We start from the raw sequence: 6,781 nt of genomic DNA, 5'->3' as shown, positions 1-6,781 counted from the left end.
TGTAAAAACATATATATAATTTATTTTGTTATTTTCGCTTTAATTAAAGCTTTTTAATAATATAAATTTCAATTAAATACATACATTATTTAAAAAATTATTTAAATATACGTGTGTATTTAATTAAATATAAATGCGACCGCAAAAAAACCTTTTACAAAGCCGTATACAAAGCTTCATTTAAAAACTTATCAAATATATTAACCTTTATAACTTACTAAATCTAACAATTTAATATATATATTATATATCATAATCTTTGCTTTAATTAAAGCTATTTAATGATATAAGTTTCGATTATATACATATATTATTTTAAAAGTTATTTAAACATATATCATTTAAATTAATGTAAATATAACCGCGTAAAAAAATATCACGTAGTTTTTTAAAAGCTACCATTACTACTATTAATATACATATTTAAATAACTTTTTAAATAACATATATATTTAATTGAAATTTATATTATTAAAAAACTTTAATTAAAACAAAAATAATAATATAAATTATATATATTTAAATATTAAATTAAATAAATTGTAAAAATAAATAAGTTAAATTATAATATATTTAATTTAATTGAAAAAATTGGTAAAGATATACATTTTATAATACAAGGTATACCAATAAGCTTTTAATAATAAAATAAAAGTATATCAATAATAATAGTTATAAATAATCAAATAATTTAAATATATATAATATTAAAATAAAAAAGTTAATTTAAAAATTTAATAATAAATGTTAAAATTTATATAAAATTATTAAAATATAAAATAATATTTATTTTTTAAAATTTTTAAATAATATAAAAAGATTTTATATATTTTATATTTTTTATTAACCAAAACCCCAAATAATCTATTTTTAAAATAAGAAATTATTAATAATAATATTAAAAATAAAATTAAAATAAAAAGATTTTAATATAAAATAATAAAATAAAAAATAATTATTTAAAATAATTTTTAAAAAGATTTTAAGTGTAAAATAAATATTTAACAATATATATTAACTAAATATATTATTTATTTAATATAACTTTTATTATTTAATTAATATTATTTTAAAGTAAATTAATCTAAAATTAATAAATTATTTTAAAATTTAAATAATATAATAATACGAATTTTTTAGTTTATATATTTATTTATTATATATATAATATTTATTGTTATTTTTTTAATTTTTCTATTAATTATTTTATTAGTTTTTTATAATATTTTTTTGATTATTGTTATTAATATACTTTTGTTTTATTATCGAAATTTATTAATACATTTAATATATTAAAATATATTTCATTTATTTTTAATTATTAATATATTAACCATTATAATTTATTTAATTTTATAATATTATATATAAAATTTATATTATTAATTTTACCTTAATTAAAGCTTTTTAATAATATAAATTTTAAATAAATATAAATAATATTTTAAAAATTATATAAATATATATATATAAATTTAAAATGTTTAATTTAAAATTAAATTATGTAAATTATTTAATAAAATTAAATAACTATATAATCTTTAACCGTAATAATATTTATTTTTAAAAAAAATATTATTTTAAATATTAAATTAATTTTATAAATAATTTGGTTATAGCGTTTTTTTTATTTCGCATTATTTTTTATTTAATATTTTTTAATTAATAAACTATTTCGGTTTAAACTTACTTTTGTTTTTTAAATAAAATTTTTAAATTGGCTTTTATTTTTAATTATATAATATTACTTATTTTATATAAATTTATGGAATTTTTATTAAATTAAATAATATAATTTATTTTTAAATTAATATAAAATTTTTACCATATAAAATTATTATTATAAATTTATATCATTAAAATAGTTTTAACCATTTATATTTTTAAAAATATAAGTTTTTTTATTAGTTTAAAATTTTACACCGTTTAGTAATATGTTTATTTTTATTTATAATATTACATTTTATTTAATATTTGATTTAATTAATGTAATTAATGTAATTAATGTAATTAATTTAATTAATGTAATTAATGTAATTAATGTAATTAATTTAATTAATTTAATAATAATGTAAACTTTTATATAATAATTTTACTTGCTTACATACATTTATAAAATATTATTATCCGATCGTATATATTTAATATAATAAAGAAAAACTAAAAATAAGGGTTTTAAATAATAAGTAATTTTTAATAAATATAATATTAAATTAATTAAAAAAAGTTAATTCAAAATTTAATAAAAAAAGTATAATTAATAAAATTAATTAATTAAAAACATATATTTTAAATAAATTTAAAATTTTTATTAAATTTAACAAAATTATTATGAAAAATATATAAATGATAAAATAAGTTTATATAAAAATATATATAATATTTGTGTAATATTTATTAACTTTATTATTATAAAATTATATTTAATATATTACCCATTTAATACGTTTTTTACTACTTTTTTAATATGGTTTTTATTTTAATTAAAAATTGTAAAATACAAATTATTTAATTATTTTAATTATTATTATTTTTTTAAATCTAATTATATTTATTATTTGTTAAACCCATTTTTTACGTTTAAACTTTTAAAATTATTATAGTAAATTAATAAAAAATTAATAAAAATTAATAAAAAATTGATAAATTAATAAAAAATGATTAATTAAAATTTATTAAAATATTTAATTTAAATATTTTTAATAGATTTTATTATATAAGTTTATAAACATGTAAAAATACTTGCGTAAATTTGTAAATGCATGCGTTTTTTGAAATTTTATTTATTATATTTATTATATTTATAATAAAAAAAGCCTTTTTATTATTTATTTTATAATTATAAAATTTAAAATTAATAAAATAATTTTTATTTAATTTTTTACTTTTTTATTATAATTAAAACTATTACTATTAATACACTTTCGTTTTATTATTAAAGTTTATTAATATATTTAATATATTTAAACATATTTTGTTTATTTTTAATTTAACTTTTATTATATTAACTTTTATAACTTATTTGATTTTGGATTTTAATATATAAGATTTATATTATATTTTTCGCTTTAATTAAAGTCTTTTAATAAAATAAGTTTTAATTAAATATATATATATATTTAATTAAATATACATGTAACCGTAAAAAAGCTTTTTACAAAGTTTTATTTTAAAATTTTATCAAATATATTAACCTTAATAATTTATTAAATTTTCATATTTTAATATATAATATTTATATTGTTATTTTTGTTTTAATTAAAGTTTTTTTAATAATATAAATATTAATTTGGTATAGATTTTTAATATGAAATTATTTAAATATATATAGTAATAATTATGGTAATTTTTGGGAATATTACGTAATATCTTTTTACGCGATTGTATTTATATTAAATTAAATATATATATATATATATTTAAATAATTTTTAAAATAACATATATATTTAATTAAAACTTATTTAATTAAAAAACCTTAATTAAAGTAAAAAAGATTATATAAATCTTTTATATTTAATTATTAAATTAAATAAATTATAAAAGTTAAATTATTAAAATATAATATAATTAATTTAATTAAAAAAAAATAGTAAAAATATATTTATTATATAAAGTATACTACTAAACTTTCGATAATAAAATAAAAGTATATTAATAGTAATAATTATAATTAAATAAAAATATTATAATTTATTATTATTATTTAAAAATAGTTTTAATTTTTATATAACTTATATAATTTATTTTTATTTAAAATTATATTTAATAAAGTTTTTATAATTATAATATAACTTTTTTAATAAGTTTTATTTAATAATTTTATAATGTATATATTTTTATAATAATTTTAAATATGTTTAATTTATTTATTTGTTAAAAACATTTTTATGTTTAAAGTTTTAAAAGTTATTATAAAAAATTAATAAATGATTGATAAATAATAATTAATTAATAATTAATATAAATATTATTAATTTATAAAAACTTCATGTATTAAGTAAAAAAAAACGAAGTTTTCTTTGATTAAAATAAGTTATTTAATTAGTAAATAACTAATCTTCGATTAGTCATTTATTTTCTATTAATTAATTAATCCGTTAAAAACATTTTTTACGTTTAAACTTTTAAAATTATTATAAAAAACTAATGAAAAAAAGATAAATAATTGATAAATTAATAAAGAAATTAATTGGTTAAAATTTATTAAAATATTTTTAACGGATTTTACCGTGCAAGTTTACGAGCACGTAAAAACGTTTGCGCAAGTTTGTAAATACATGCGTTTTTTTAAATTTTAAATAATAAATTAATAAAAATCTCCGATAAATTTTATTATGTAAGCTTGTAAACACGTGAAAATACTTACGTAAACTTGTAAATATATGTTTTTTTTTAAATTTTAAATGTAATTTTTACTTATTTGTTATAATATTTAATTTTTTTATATATTTATTAGTTAATTTAATTTTTTAAATAATTTTTTTATTAATAAAAAAATTAAAAGTTTTTATTTTAAAATTATATTAATTATAATTAATATTAATGTTTATATTTTTTTTAAATTTATAAAATAAAAAAAATTAAAATTAATTTAATATATGATAAATAATTATATTTAATTAAAAACCTTTTATTTTTTTAAAATAAAAAACTTAATTAATATATATAAAATAAATAAATTTTAAATGTTAATTTAAAATAAAATTTATTATTTATATTAAATAAATTAAAATAATCAATAAATTAATAAATTAAATAATTAATAAACGTATAATTTAAAAAAGTTTATATTATTATATTATTTTAATTTTATGAATTTTTAATATTAAATAATAATAATTAATTAAAGATTAATTATTTATTAATTTTATTAATTTTATTTTAATTAAAACTATTGTTTTTAATACATTTTTATTTTATTATCGAAAGTTTATTAATACATTTTATATAACAATTACATTTTTATTAATTTTTTTAATTTAATTAATTATATTATATTATAATTTATTATTTTTTATAATTTATTTAATTTTATAATTTAATATATAAGATTTATATTATTATTTTCGTTTTAATTAAACTTTTTTTAATAATATAAGTATCAATTAAATGCATGTATTATTTTAAAAGTTATTCGAATATATAAGGTTTAATTTAATGTAAATGCAACCGCGCGAAAAGATATCACGTGGTATTTTTAAAAGCCACCACCACCACCATTTATACTCAAATAACTTCATATTAAAAGCTTGCACCAAGTTGATACTTATATCATTAAAAGGCTTTAATTAAAGCGAAAATAACGATATAAATCTTATATATTAAGTTGCGAAATTTATCAAATTATAAAAGTTAATATATTTAATAAAACTTTAAAATAAAGTTTTACAAAAGGTTTTTTTACGGTCGCATTTACATTAAATCAAATATATACTTACATATTTTCGAATAACTTTTAAAATAAAACATACATTAAATCGAAACATATATCATTAAAAAAATCTATTTAAAACAAAAATATTAATGTAAATCTTTTATTTTAAATAATTAAACTAAATAAGTTATAAAAGTTAATATAATAAAAGTTAAAAATAAATAAAATATATTTAAATATATTAAATATATTAATAAACTTCGATAATAAAACGAAAGTATATTAATAACAATAGTCATTTTAATATTTTATTAAAAATATATTATAAAAAATTAATAAAATAATTAATAAAAAAATAAAAATTAATTAATAAATATATATATTTATAAATTTACGCAAATACTTTTATATATTTATAAGTTTATATAATAAAATCTTTTAAAAATATTTAATTTTTTATTAATTTATTAATTATTTCTTAATTATTTATTATTTTTTATCATTTTTTTATAGTTTATTAAAAATATTTTTTACGTTTAAATTTTTAAAATTTATTATAAATAATTAATAAATAAATATTTAATAAATAATAAAAAATTAATAAAATTTTTTAATAAATTTCATTATATAAATTTATGAATATATAAAAATATTTATATAAATTTACAAATATATATATTTTTGTTTAAAATTTAATTTTTAAAAATTTAAACGTAAAAAATATTTTAATAAATTATTTATATTAAATGAATTAAAAAATTATTATAAAAATTATTAAAATTATTAAAAAAAATAAATAATAAATATATTTATAACTATTTTATTAAACAAATTAATAATAAAATAAAATTATAAAATATATTTTTAATATTAAAATACAAAAAAATAATAATTATTAAAAATTAAAAATTAAAATTTTAATTATATTTGAATTAATATTAATTTAAATAAAACTTATTATTTATATTCGATAAATTGAAGAATTATTATAATAATTTTTAAATTTTAAAATATTATATTATTTTTATTTATTTAAATACTTTAATAATTTTATTATATAAATAATAAATAAAATATATATTTAAAATATTTTTTAAATATTAATTTAATTTAAAACAATTTATATAAAAAATTATAAATATAAATTTATTTAATATCAATAAAAATATAAAAATATATATTTTTATAAATATTATTTTATAATTAATAATATTTTTAATTAATTTTATATTTAAATAAATATATATAATTAAATAAAATATTAAATAAAATATATTATTAAAATAAAAATAAAAATATTATTAAATAAATAATATAAATATAAAATTAAAAAAACGCATATATTTATAAATTTATATAATAAAATCAATTAAAAATATTTTAATATTTTAATAAATAATAATAT

The sequence above is a fragment of the Daldinia childiae genome (genome assembly GCF_008694065.1).
Source record: "Daldinia childiae strain JS-1345 chromosome Unknown Scaffold2, whole genome shotgun sequence".
Classification (NCBI taxonomy): Eukaryota; Fungi; Ascomycota; class Sordariomycetes; order Xylariales; family Hypoxylaceae; genus Daldinia; species Daldinia childiae.
Note: the sequence above shows the minus strand (reverse complement) of the source record.